Raw genomic sequence first — 14,113 nt, forward strand, 5'->3', positions numbered from 1 at the left:
CTGCTCCTCTTTGCTGCTTGTCTAAATCAAGACATATTTATAAAGGCAAACATGAAGCTGAACTTCTTTTCTGTTACAATCATAGGAACAGAAAAGAACAGCCCACATCAGCATTTTGGGGAGAAATTCTGGAGAGAGAAGGCATTGGGAATCAGGAGGCTTGGCTTTATTTATACTGACTTGCAAGGGTGCCTCAAAAATAAAGCTCCTACATCTAATTGCAAGATTTAATGAGAGAATGGGGATAACTCCGCTTAGGACAGGATTACCTTTCTAGCCTTCTTTATTCCCACCTCCAAGAAGGCTAGTAGGCCATGACACTGGCCAAATGGATAAGAGCTTAGTGGAATTTGAGTCTCCACAGTTCTCTGCTTAGTCCATACTACAGCTCCTTTGCCTCGCCCTCCCTTGCTTAATCTCATGTATTGCTGAGGATCTGTTTTTTGATCAGGTCGGAAGCCTGTCCACAGGGAGGGACCATATCTTATTCATCTCTGCATCCCCTAAAGCCCTCAGAACCTTGCCTACAACTCACAGAAGCACATTGTTTTGGACATCGTGATTTTCTAACAGCTGGATTATCTCACTTGACCTTTGAGTCAAGACCCTCTGGGAGACCATCAGGGATCCTTAACATTGTGTTAAGGAGAAGGAGAATGGAGAAGCTGAGTTGCTGGCCTCAGGGTCACACAGTTACTAAAAAGCTAGAAACTAGGCCTTCTGGTTTCTCCTTTGAAGTCCTTTCTACTATGTCCTGCCTATCAAAGGCTCCCAAAGAATGTTTGTTAAATAAAATGAGCATGTGAGTAAGGTCCCTCAACTGGGGAGTAGGGAAGTTTAACAAAACTATAGTTACTTAAATGCTGTAATGAATACCGACAAGGTTTTGAGGTTATCTTCACTTAAGTAAATCAGTTTCTGCATTTTTCCCAGAGCCTCTTTCCCATCTCCAGAAAAAAGGCTCTTTTATATGAAAGGCAGACACACATAGCCAAAGTAAGTGGTAGAATACTTGAGCCACAAAGTTCCTTAAAAGCAAATTCATGTCAAAGAGCCAAGCTACCTAGGGAACTGAGCCATTTTTTGCAACTGAGCCCATCTCTTTAAGAGCGGTTTAGTATATAAGTCAATATGGATGAAATCTCACTATTCATGTGCCATAAGAGAAGCTAATGCATCCATATTTACATTTCTTAGAAATCTAAGCAACATTCTATTATTTTCAAGGGTCCCACAGAAAAAACAGCTCTGCAGAGCTTATTTCTAGAGAAACAGAAGAGCCATACAATGTTGTTTTTGTTTTGATACCATTCAGAAGTTATATTCATCTGAAGAAGAAGAGGTGAATGAATGTATGCCTCTCTGATATCATTCTTTTATTGGTTATGTTCTTGTAATCATCAAAGAAACGTTTACTAGATTAGACAGAAAAACTTGTTGATGTTGTAGGCTTAAAGGCAGCATTTTAACTCACTCGTTATTTCTATGATGTTACATTTCAAAACAAACAACCATATTATTTTAGTGGATTATAGAAATTGTAGACTTATTGGAAAAAACAACCCGATAATATAAAAGCAGCATTTTTTAAAAGGTAAAAATGGGCAATTCCACCTTCTAGAGATGACCACAAAATGTACAGTTATGTTTTGGTAAAAATACTTCCAGACAGTTTTTCTCATGTGTACACACACATACTTTTCTTTTTTAAAAAAATTATGAAATCATAGTAAATATGCTTTACTCCTTTTTACAACATTTAATTGCCATCTTTCCATATTGAAAAAATATGGTGAGACATTCTGATTTTTAATGAATCAAGCCAATCTTCAATTATAAAAATTTGGTGAGGTTGTTTTCACTTTTTACTATTATAAGAAATGCTTCTATAATATACATCCTTGTATATCTTTGTGCACTTGTCCAATTATTTTCTTGGGATAAATTCCCAAAAGCAGATTGCTTCATTAAAGCAAATACACGCTTAAAAAGTTGACACTTATTGTCAAGCTGCCCTCCAAAAATATTGCACCAAGTTACATTTACCAAGAACATCAACAATGACTGAGGTGCCACTGCTTACTACTTGTCAATACTGAACTTTTTATTTTGGTCACTTTATGCCTACACTCTCTTAATCTACATTTTTTGATTACTAAAGAAGTTTAGAAGCTATTCATGTTTATTGGCTACATATATAGTGTGTGTGTGTGAAGCCTTTTCATGGACTTTGCCCATTTTTAAAGTGGGTTTATTTTTACTTACTGATTTGTAAGAGTTCTTTACACATTGAGGATATATAGTCTGTCATATGTGTTGAAAATATTCCCTTGCTTCAAATTTGTTGTAATGTTTTGTTTCTTTAGGGAGGTTTGTCCTCCCGAAACACAAGTTTAAAACTTTTAAGTAGTGGAATATGTGACTGTTATAGTCCCTGATTCTGGTGTCATGTTTTATTGGTATCTTTTCAGACTGTCTCTAAGCCTAGTTCATGATATTTTCATAAATGTCTATTGGACATCTGAAAGGAATCTATATATACATGTGTGTGTATATATATGCATATATGTGTATATATGTGTAGATATATGTATATATATGTGTGTATATATATTCCTTTCAGATAGATATATATATTCCTTTCAGATATATATATATACACATTTATTATATATATACATTTTATTTGTAGGGTACAATCTTTATCTACTAAATCTTGCCTGTTAATTACTGCTGTAGTTTGGATGTTTGTCCCTCCAAATCTCATTTTGAAATTTGTTCCCTAATGCTGACGATGGGGCCTAATGGGAGATGTTTGGGCCATAGTGGTGGATCTTTCATGAATGGCTTGGTACTGTCCTTGAGGTAATGAGTGAGTTCTTGCTTTATTAGTTTCCCTGAGAGCTGGTTCTTAGAAACAGCCTGGTGGTATCTCCCTGCCCTCTCTCCTGCTTCCTCTGTCACCATGTCATCTCTGTACCCACTGGCTCCCCTTCTCCTTCTGCCAGGAGTGGAAGCAGCCTGAATCCCTCACCACAGGCAAATGTTGGCACTGTACTTCTTGTACAGTCTGCAGAACTGTGAGCCAAATAAACCTCTTTTCTTTACAAATTACCCAGCCTCGGGTAATCTTTATAGGAACACAAATGAACTAAGACAATTACCTTCTTAATTTGTCTATGTTCTCACTTATTTTTTGTTTGCTTGATCCATCAAGGACTAGAGCAGAAAATTAAAATAACACTCTAAATTATTCTGGTTGTAATTTTCCGTTTGTAAGTTGAACAGGTTTTCCATGATGGTCCCCATTCTATGGTATTCAATGTGTGGAGACACTGATTTTACCCTCCCATGGGCTTCTCCCTCTGATAGCACCACCTGTTACTGGTCTCTAGCCTCTCCTTCTGCGTAGAAGAGGCAGAAGCTACAGCTCCAAACAAATTTGGAATCTCTCTACCAATGCATTTTGGCATGTATTTACCCAATACTTCATTTAAAATGTCTTTATGGATTTCTAAGTGGATAGACAACTTATTCATCTAGTTAAGATTTTTGGGTTATGTCAGGAATCAAAAATCTTTTGGAATACATGTACTTCTCAGCATCTGTTTCAGGCTCTTTTTATACTTTTTGTCCCTAGCATCTGTGTTGTTTTGCTTATCTTTACCTTTCCTATTTAAAGTTCACAGTGTATATTCTTCAGCTTTTTCATTCCCATTCCCATTCTCTCAGTTTGGAAATTTACACATAAGTTATTCAATTCAGGGCTAGAATCTTAAAGCTAGATAAACTTTTAGGCCAGTAAAAAGCATAAGTTGAGTTTCTTGGCTGCTGTTAATTAAGTATTTACACTGGCCGGGCATGGTGGCTCACACCTGTAATCCCAGCACTTTGGGAGGCCGAGGTGGGCAGATCACGAGGTCAGGAGATCGAAACCATCCTGGCTAACATGGTGAAACCCAGTCTCTACTAAAAACACAAAAAACCAAAATTAGCCAGGCATGGTGGCGGGCACCTGTAGTCCCAGCTACTTGGGAGGCTGAGGCAGGAGAATGGCATGAAACCAGCTTGCAGTGAGCTGAGATTGCACCACTGCACTCCAGCCTGGGCGACAGAGTGAGACTCCATCTCAAATTAAGAAAAAAAAAATTTTTTTTCAAATGCTGTAAATGGATAGCATTTACAGAAAGATGCTATCCAATGAAAACTCACATCAAATTGGGTGCTTAGTGGCAGTTTATTCTCAAGGGTCAGATAACTTCATGGGAGATAGAATTGGGGGGAATGTGTCCACTGTGAGGTTCAGGTTGTCTGTACACAATGGCCATGATGACCACAAATGAATGCTGTCTCTTATTCTAACTGGGCTATGTGCACTTACAGCAGTGCTGCTGTGGGACGGGAGATTCTTTCAGAAGCCACAGAGAGCAGCTCCTCCACCCCTTCTGTTGAAGTCCAGATTCCATTTTCAGCCCGGCCACTCGCCTGTGTCTCCTGTGGAACTAGGCCAATTTACCCAACATTCCAGATGCCAGCAGCTAATCCAAAAACTTTAACAAATATACAGTTTTAAAGTTTATAGAAATTTGTTGGTGAGATCATGGTTTCAAAGATTTCTGTCAAGTTTATGTTAATGAGTCTTCATTTTGCCTACGTCACGGCATTTTTAGAAAATGTGCGTCAGCTGGAGCAATCTATGGACGAAAAAGCAAACCTCTGCTAGATGCCTGCTGGAGGGGGAGTCAGTGCAAAGCACAGCATGGACTGTGGACCCCAGAGAAGAAGGGAAAGAGGGAGACCAAGGGTCAGAGAGGGGCCGACTGCAGGAGACTATGCACCCAGGGAAGAATCAATCCTCACAGCTCTCGTGGTGCCCGCCCATCTTTTGTCAGGAAAGTAAGTGTGTGTGTATATGTGTGTTTGTGTGTGTGTGTGTGTGTTTGTAGATGAGCTGTCAGGGGCAACACTTCCCTGCCACTAATGTGGGAATGAAGGTGATCAGAAGAGCGTTAGCTGTTTCCAGCTCCTCCTGCTTCTGTCCACAACTTTTGATATGGTTTGGCTGTGCCCCACCCAAATCTCGTCTTGCATTGTGGTGCCCATAATTCCTACGTGTTGTGGGAGGGATCCAGTGGGAGATAACTGAATGATGGGGATGGGTTCACCCATACTGTTCTCATGGTAGTGAGTAAGTCTCATGAGAACTGATGATTTTATAAGGCTTTTGCTTGACTCTCATTTTCTCTCGTCTGCTGCCATGTAAGACGTGCCTTTTGCCTTCTGCCATGATTGTGAGGCCTCCTCAGTCACGTGGAACCGTGAGTCCATTAAATCTCTTTTTCTTTATAAATTGTCCAGTCTCAGGCATGTCTTCATCAGCAGCGTGAGAATGGACTAACACAACTTCAATTCATCTCCGATCTCAGGCTATCCTTAACTCCCTGACTCCTGTTTTTCTTATGTTGCATCCACATTATCTCCAGATTCGATTTTGGTTGAAGATAACTCACCTGATCCACATTTTTTTTTTTTTTTTGAGATGGAGTCTTGTCTGTCACCCAGGCTGGAGTAACAGTGGCATGATCTTGGCTCACTGCAGCCTCTGCCTCCTGGGTTCAAGCGATTCTCCTGCCTCAGCCTCCCAAGTAGCTGGGATTACAGATGTGCACCACCACACCCAGCTAATTTTTGTATTTTTAGTAGAGATGAGGTTCCATCATGTTGGCCAGGCTGGTCTTGAACTCCTGACCTCAAGTGATCCACCCGCCTCAGCCTCCCGAAGTGCTGGGATTACAGGTGTGAGCCACCGCGCCTGGCCTAACCTGATCCACATTTATACCACTTCTCATTAGGATTTGCCCTTTCAACACACTCCTGTCTCTCTCAGTTCTTCTCTGTCTCCTCTATTTCCTTGAACATCACTTCCTTTTAGAACAGAACACACTGGTTGATGTAGTCAGGCCTGACAGCCCTGGCTGAAAACATTTAGCATGGAGGGGAGAGAGAAAATACACGAGGAATCTTCGAAATTATCTTTCTTTTTCCTTCCAACTCTGTGCAACCACATGCCTTATTTACAGCATACTCAAACAGAGCCATTTTAAGACTTTTGTAGGACCTCGATACTTTTAATTTTGAAATTTCATCTCACTTCACAGCACACATATTAAAATGCACCTATGTCTCACGTTAAATATAAGTATTTTGGGTTGCAAAAAGTAGTCAAATGGATTTTGTAACATTGCCTTTAAATTTTATTTGGCTACTAGTAATGCATTTAATATACTTTTGGCTGTGATTTCTCAGCATACTCAGGAATCTGACCAAAAAATTATTTCCATCTTGAAATTTTATGAATATTAAATTTAGCAATCAATGAAGTTAGCCTAATGTTGTATTTTGTAGACATTTAATTAAAATATATTCATTTTAGTTTGGTGAGTTTCTTCTCATATTTTTGAGATAATACACATTTTTGCAGCCCTTGGACTTTTCCCAGTCTCCTGGAAAGCTTGGAGGCTGCAAGCACTGTGCCCAAAAGGAGTAATGGAAGAGGTTCCTAGGCAGAGGCACAGCTCACACAAAGGTGCTGGGAGAGGAAAGAGCTTGGCTTGTTGGTGTAGAGAGAAGGAAGTGCAGTGTGACTGGAGTAGACTGAGTGAAAGGCAGCAAGGCAGGGGAGGAGGCTGCAGAGGCTGACCCACATGGCTCAACCAAGGCCTATCAAGATTTTGTGAACCACTGGCCATAGAAAATAACTGTCTCAGACTAGGCTGGGTGCCGTGGCTCATGCTTGTGATCTGAGCACTTTGGGAGGCAGAGGCAGGTGGATCACTTGAGGCCAGAAGTTTGAGACCACCTTGGGCAACATGGCGAAACCCTGCCTCTACTAAAAATACAAAAATAAGCCATGTGTGGTGGCAGGCGCCTGTAATTCCAGCTACTCAGGTGGCTGAGGCACAAGAATCACTTGAACCTGGGAGGCAGAGGTTGTAGTGAGCTGAGATCGTGCCACTGCACTCCAGCCTGGGCAACAGTGTGAGACTCTGTCTCAAAAAAATAAAAATAAAAATAATTGTCTCAGACTGCTAAATTTCTGTTTCAACAAACCAGAAAGAAGCACAAATCTAAACCATCAAATGTAGACTTTTCTTGCCATTAATTTGTTCAGCGGTCTGTCTCCTTACTTCTGAAACCTCACTCAGCTATTTAGTCCAAAAGAAAATTTTTAGAGAACTCTAACTTTGGAGAAATACATGACTTAAAAATTAACCCCGTGGACATCAACATGGCATAAGTTTTAGAATATGGCCATTAAATCCATCCCTTAGGCAGGTCGTGATCATTACTACATCCTCTAATACATATCTTCAAATAGTCCATTCATCCACTGCCACCATCCTATCCTAAGAACATGCAGATGACATTATTAGCATCCTAGCTGAGCTCCTTCTACTGCTCCTTCTATTATCCTCTACCCCTATTCTCCACAATGCAACCACAAATACTTTTTTAAACATAAGGAAGATTACATCACTCCCCCGCTCCAAATTATTTGCTGGATTCCTGTAACACTAGAGTAAAATCCAGAATCTTTATATTGTCCTATGAAGCTATATGATCTAGTTTCTTGGCTGCCTCAGGGTATCTGCCTTGCTGTTCCCTCTGCCTGCAAAGCTCTTTTTCCATACTTTTACATAGTTGTCTCTTTCATTATTCTAGACTCTAATGCCTCCCAAGGGGGCTTCCCTAACCCTCTTACCTAAAATAGCTCCACTTTCCACTTCTGCCACATAAAACCCCATTTCTCTTACCCTAACAGCACTTATCACTGTCTGGAATATTATTATGAATTTGAATACTTGTTATTTCCCTCTAGAATGTAAGGTCCACAAGCAAAGGGCCGTTCTATCTTCGTCTCCAACACTAATTGCTACACTTCTAGTACAAATAGTGTTTGTAAATCAATCAATAAACAGCTGAATGTATAAATTAGTCTATCAATAAATGAAAAACTTCAGGTAATGAAATCCTCATGGTGCAAAAGCTAAATAAATAGGCTCTAGCTTAGAAATTCACTTATGAATCTATTCCATTATGTTAGCAATTTTATAGAGGCACCAAAAGTCTTCAATACGGAGAATACTCTTCACAGCTGTTGAGAATAATAGGAAGTGACTTTTCCATTTGCCACTCAATGTATTTACCTATCTATCTGCTAAGCTTCCTAGACAATCATTTACTGTGAAATGGTCGTTGAGGTGGCTCCTGGGAGCCATCTCACCCAGACTGACTTCCTTCAGCAGTAAAATTTTAGTTGATTTACTGCTCTTTTTAAGAGTCTTTGTAAGAAACAATTCCAAGAATACTCTAAGCTTGCTAATAAACTATTTAAAAGACAAAATTTCTGTATAAGCTACAGGTTAATGTTTCGTGAAAGGAAAATCCTAACAAAATTTACTTGGCTGTTATTCTATAGGTTGATTCATTTTATAAAAGATTGTCAGTAATTTTTTTCCTTGTAAACCAAGGAATACAGCTATCTAATATTGCATTTAGGCACTAATCTGACTCCTCCTTTGCTCATGTTTACCAACAACACAATCCTTACATTAGTATCAGGCAAACACTGACTAGTTTCCCAAGATTGGTCTAAAGGAATAAAGATCTGCATGTAGTAAAGATTCTGATTCAAACCTCTGCAAACACATATTCCTATTTCAATAAATTAACCAAAAGGTAGCAGAAGGAGAGGTAGATCTCATTTTAAAATGTGTGGTATAATGCTTGCTAACTGTGTGCAGATCCTTCTGGGGCCTGAATGTCCCTACAGAAGCAGGTTTGTGCAGCATGAGCTCTGATGGTCATTCTCCAGGTCATTTTGGAAAACTCTATGAGTTACCCATTACTACATATTATTGTGGATTCCTGATGGTCCTTATAACCTACATGTACCTTAACAAATAACCCATCTTTTGTAACTTAAAATTTCACCTATCATTCAGTTCTGTCACATTATTATATAATAATATAATACTAAATTACTGGTTAATTGTTAATAAGCCACGGTACTATTTTCTAGCTCTTATGCTAAATGAACTGTATTTAACTTATGAGATAAACAGGCTTTTAGGATCCTTTTTAATCTGGGATTTTTGCCTGGGTGACTGCTGCTTCTCATAAAATATACAAATAATTTTTTCTTGTTCATGCTCATAAATACCCCATGAAATATGAACATATACTTTTAAAATGTCCTGAACATGTAGCATTTGTCAATTCCCTTTGACTTGGGCCACCCATACTGCAACTGTTCTCTTCATTTTACACCTCTAGCTTCCTACTCTCTCGGGCTGATCACGCCACCTGGGGCTGGTGTGGAAAATCAGGCTTCAAAGATCCTCCCACCACATCGTCACATACCACTCAATGTTACCCTTTTTTCCTCATGTCCCACCCTACTTTTTTTTTAAGTTGGAGTTTCACTCTTGTTGCCCAGGCTGGAGTGCGATGGCATGATCTCGGCTCACTGCAACCTCTGCCTCCCAGGTTCAAGTGATTCTTCTGCCTCAGCCTCCCAAGTAGCTGGGATTACAGGCATCCGCCACCAGGCCCTGCTAACTTTTTGTATTTTTAGTAGAGATGGGATTTCACCAGGTTGGCCAGGCTGGTCTCGAACTCCTGACCTCAGGTGATCCACCTGCCTCGGCCTCCCATTGGGATGACAGATGTGAGCCACCGTGCCTGGCCTCCTCATGCCTTTTCTAATTCACAGCTGATTTCACTTTTTTCATGTTGCTCTTTTACTTTCTTTGTACTTTCACTACTTTAGGAAATTTCTTTCTCTAAAAAATGACCAACGGATGACTAGTACCAGTGATTTACTTGTGTTTAAAAAAAAAAGAAAGCTTTAATTAAAAAAAAATAAAATTAGACATAAGGAATGAGTACCTTCTGTCTTTTATGCCCATGAAAGTACCCAAGAGGCCCTTCGAACATTTCTACAGGTATCCATCTTTAAATCTTTTAGTTATATCTGCTGTTCCTCAAGCACCATTAATGATAAACAAAAACTATAGCTTTTCTTAATTCTTGCTTTAATTATTAGTAGAGTCATAGTACTTTTTTCTACCTTTTTATTGCAAATGAACTGTGTTTAAATTACATTATGAGATAAACAGGCTTTTAGGATCCTTCAGGTATGGGATTTCCTAGTAACCTAATCACTCACCGTTCACAAAATACTTTCTATGATAACATATTCAGTGTTGCTAGAATGTAATCCATCTGTGTAGTGATGGTGACTGGCATTTAGATAGGAAAGTACTGGCAAAAATAAGTACACCACTATGAGCTTTCTGTTGCAAAACGCTTCAACCTTCTCCCTCAACCAAATCTAGTTTATACAATAAAGCTTTTATTTAACATTTCTTTTTTGATCTCTTTAAATTTCAGAGAATGCTCTTTTGTATTGCTCAGGCAAAATAACGTCTGTTAGCTTCTAAAATTCAAAAAAGTTGCTTATTATGTGCACCTTATAGATATCAGTTTTCTTCCTTTCAATGAGACAGTGAAGGGAATGGAAATGGCAGGCTCATGGTAGGTATTTGCTATCTATGATCTCATTTAATCTCTACGACAATTTTGAGAGTAAGTATCATTGCTCCCATTTTACAGATGAAAACCTCAGGCTCACATGTATCCCCCTTTTTTTTTAGAAGAAATAAAGAAAAAAATTAAAAAAGATAAGGTGCAAAGAAAAAAAACACTCAGGCTCAAAGAGGCTAAATAAATTTCCTTGAATATGTGGCCTTTTGATGTTACTGTTTTGATTGATATGGGAACAGGTTTGGTAATTCAAAAAAGAAATCATTAAAATATGTCACCTTCTAGAAATTATAAAAGAATGTGCAAGACTGGTGTTCTCACTCTATGCCCAACTAATAGTTCATTATTAGGGGCTGGCAATGGAGTGAAGCTCAGATATAGGGCAGTGGTTAGAGTTGGAGTAAGGGTTAGGGATGGCACTAGCTCATGAATGGGATGAAAGACAAAGATGGGATGAATGGGTAGAAATTCTGGGTGGAGCTAGAAGTCAGGGATGTCTGTCATACACTACTAACAAAACTCAGTTATTTCCTCTTTTGATAAAGTTGCTTTGATGCAAACTTCCTAAAGTAGCTACATCAAAATATATACTTCTCAAAATTCCTCTTTAGTTAACATTATCTGGCTTTAATTTTACAAGCTTCTAAGTGGCAGTGTGAGAATTTGAAATCAGGGCTACGACCTCAAAGCCTGTGTTTCTACCACACCGTATTTCCTAAAAACAATTGCCAATTCTAAATGCTACAACAACTATTCTCTCTCAATTGTACACTTATGTATTTATTTAGAGACGGAGTCTTGCTCTGTCACCCAGGCTGGAGTGCACTGGCATGATCTCGGCTCACTGCAACTTCTGCCTCCTGGATTCAAGCAATTATTGTGCCTCAACCTCCCAAATAGCTGGGATTACAGGCATGTGCCACCACGCTCGGCTAGTTTGTGTATTTTCAGTAGAGATGGGGTTTTACCATGTTGGCCAGGCTGGTCTTTGAATTCCTGGCCTCAGGTGATCCACCCACCTTGGCCTCCAAAGTGCACGAGCCACTGTGCCTGGCTTCAACTGTACACATTTTAAAACCCAAACTCTATATTTAATACGACAGCAATTTCCTTCAAACCTGTTGTATCTAGCTGGTTTATTAGATGGGGCAGAGGAATGTTAATGTTCCCTTGGTATTATCACTAATAGTATTAGATGCAATATTTAATAAACTTCAATTAGAATTTTTCCCTTAGTGATCTTAAAGTGTATGTAAGAGGTTTTAAGGAATATTAGAACCTAAAGCAGACAGAAGTTCTGAGTTCAGATACTATGTATGGAAGAAAGTATTCAAAGAATGCAAAGCAATTCATTTCTCCACTGGAAAAAAGTGCTCTAGGATGACATACTGGAAAGTGATTTGTAGCATATTGACTGTAGTTCTTCTAATGAAAAAGCAATTGTCCAAGTTTTCCCTGAAGAACACTCTGACTAACGACAGTCTATGCTCATGGAAAGTCATGAGTTAGAAAACGAGAACCAAATGAACAACCAGCTGAGAAAAACCAACAATAATTAATTTAACACCAGCCATTTGTAAGACCACAGATATATTTCAAAATTTCCCTTGAGAGAAACAAGGTCATTGAAGGGCAGAGACTGCATACTTAAATATGTTTAAATAATTTTTACTTAATAAGACAATATGCTCCAAAGGTTTTACATTTAAAAAATGACAGCTTGTTTTAGGACTATGAGATTATAATAAATAGTTGGTCAATATCATCACTTAAATTTTAATATTGTAACAAGTATTTCTGAAAAACATCCCCAAGGTGAATTCACATTAAATCTTGGACAATGTATTCCTCAACAGGGGCAGAGAGAAAACAATGTCACTAAAAGGGGTTTATTCTGACTCACTGGCTAAGAAAATAGGAACAGTTTGAGATCTTCCATGTTGTTTCATTTTAATGAGAAGCAAGCATTTTTCATGTCCTTATTAAAGTGGTTAATGTGTTTCTCTAGTCTCATTATCACCACCAGGGTATACTCTCTGTTGTTTCATAACCAAGACAACTCCTTTTTGCTTCAGAGAAGATCAGAAAGTCAAATCGATTGCTCACATGTGGTTGTTAATAAAACTCCTATGGTGTTGCTCAAGGTGCCCATGGGGATTGTACAATTATTTATGTTTTCTTATGGTTTTTCTATAATTACTGTGATTGTACTTTCACAAAGTAAATGTATCTCCACCAATTAAAGCGGTGGTGGGTTAAGAATATTCATCAGACTTGTGTGAAGGGATATTGTTCTTAGGGTTTTGATCAAAGCACAGAAATTAAACTGCTGTTATCATGCATTCAATGCAAATGTTAAATTAAAATGCTCAGCAACTTTTGCATTTATCTGAGCAGATGCTAAATATTTATGAAAATAAACATGATACAGGACTTGCATTCATGATATGATTCTTTGTTATATTAAAAGTGTTAGGAAAAAACTCTTCTATACAAACTTGAAGGATATAGTTTATGGTACATGATCAGTTTGAATTACTGTCAATTCAGGTCAATTTAAATGTTCAGAAGCATAAAATTCTAAGAAATCTCATTTTGTTCTACATCTTTACACCTTATTTGCTTTAATCGTTTATTTTCTTTAAAGTCTCCAGGACTAAGAAAGAACATCTGTAAAAACAAGCATCTGAGGCTATCAAATAGAAAATGTGTCGTTTGAGCCCGGGAGGCAGAGGTTGCAGTGAGTTGAGATCGCGCCATTGCACTCCAGCCTGGGTGACAAGAACGAAACTCTGTCTCAAAAAAACAAAATAAAACAAAACCTTTCTGGAAATGTGCAATATAACCTTCCCTACTTTGTCTTATAGAAATTTAGAAATTTCATTCTATCCAGTTTGACAGTGCTTGCAGCAAAAGTGACCAGCTGTACTTCCATTCCATTAGCTGTCATTTTGATGCTAGAATTTTAGCCTGCTGTGTGTGAGATCTGACTATACATGCACAAGTCCCATCAAAGGTAATTTTCTGTACAATAGTGTGTAAAATTTACCTCTAATTATGATAAGGTCACTGATGGGTCATTTATGATATGCTCTCTGGAGGCAACAGTGGTGAATAGCTTTCAGTGATATTCATCTGAAGGAATTAAATTGGTCTGACCATGACTCAATACAAAATAAAAGTCTTTTAGAAAATTATTCTTCAACCATATTTCCAGTCCTAAAGGAACCTAGAGAGGGGCAGTATACACAGCAGTGAAGGTTGTGGGTTTTGGAATCATGCAGGACTGTGTTTAAGTCCAGGATCTCTGGGCCTAGAAGACCCTAAAAGATCTGGCCTCTGCACATCTCTTGGTTTCCTTGACACTCACTACCTCACTACCTGGTCTCCAAGACAACTGGCCTCCTTCCCGGTCCTTGAATACGCCATGGTCACTCTCGCCTGGGGGAACTGTGTGCACCACAGTTTCCTGTAGTTGCATTTCTCTTCCTCCAGATCTTTATGT

General features: G+C 38.7%; 1 protein-coding gene across 1 annotated transcript in view; it reads right to left on the reverse strand.

The window, feature by feature from the left end:
- RELN (reelin) overlaps window positions 1-14,113 on the reverse strand; it is a 520,733-nt gene that overhangs the window by 142,966 nt on the left and 363,654 nt on the right. The gene's annotated exons all lie outside the window — the stretch shown is intronic.

Source organism: Gorilla gorilla, chromosome 6 (genome assembly GCF_029281585.2).
Source record: "Gorilla gorilla gorilla isolate KB3781 chromosome 6, NHGRI_mGorGor1-v2.1_pri, whole genome shotgun sequence".
NCBI lineage: Eukaryota > Metazoa > Chordata > Mammalia > Primates > Hominidae > Gorilla > Gorilla gorilla.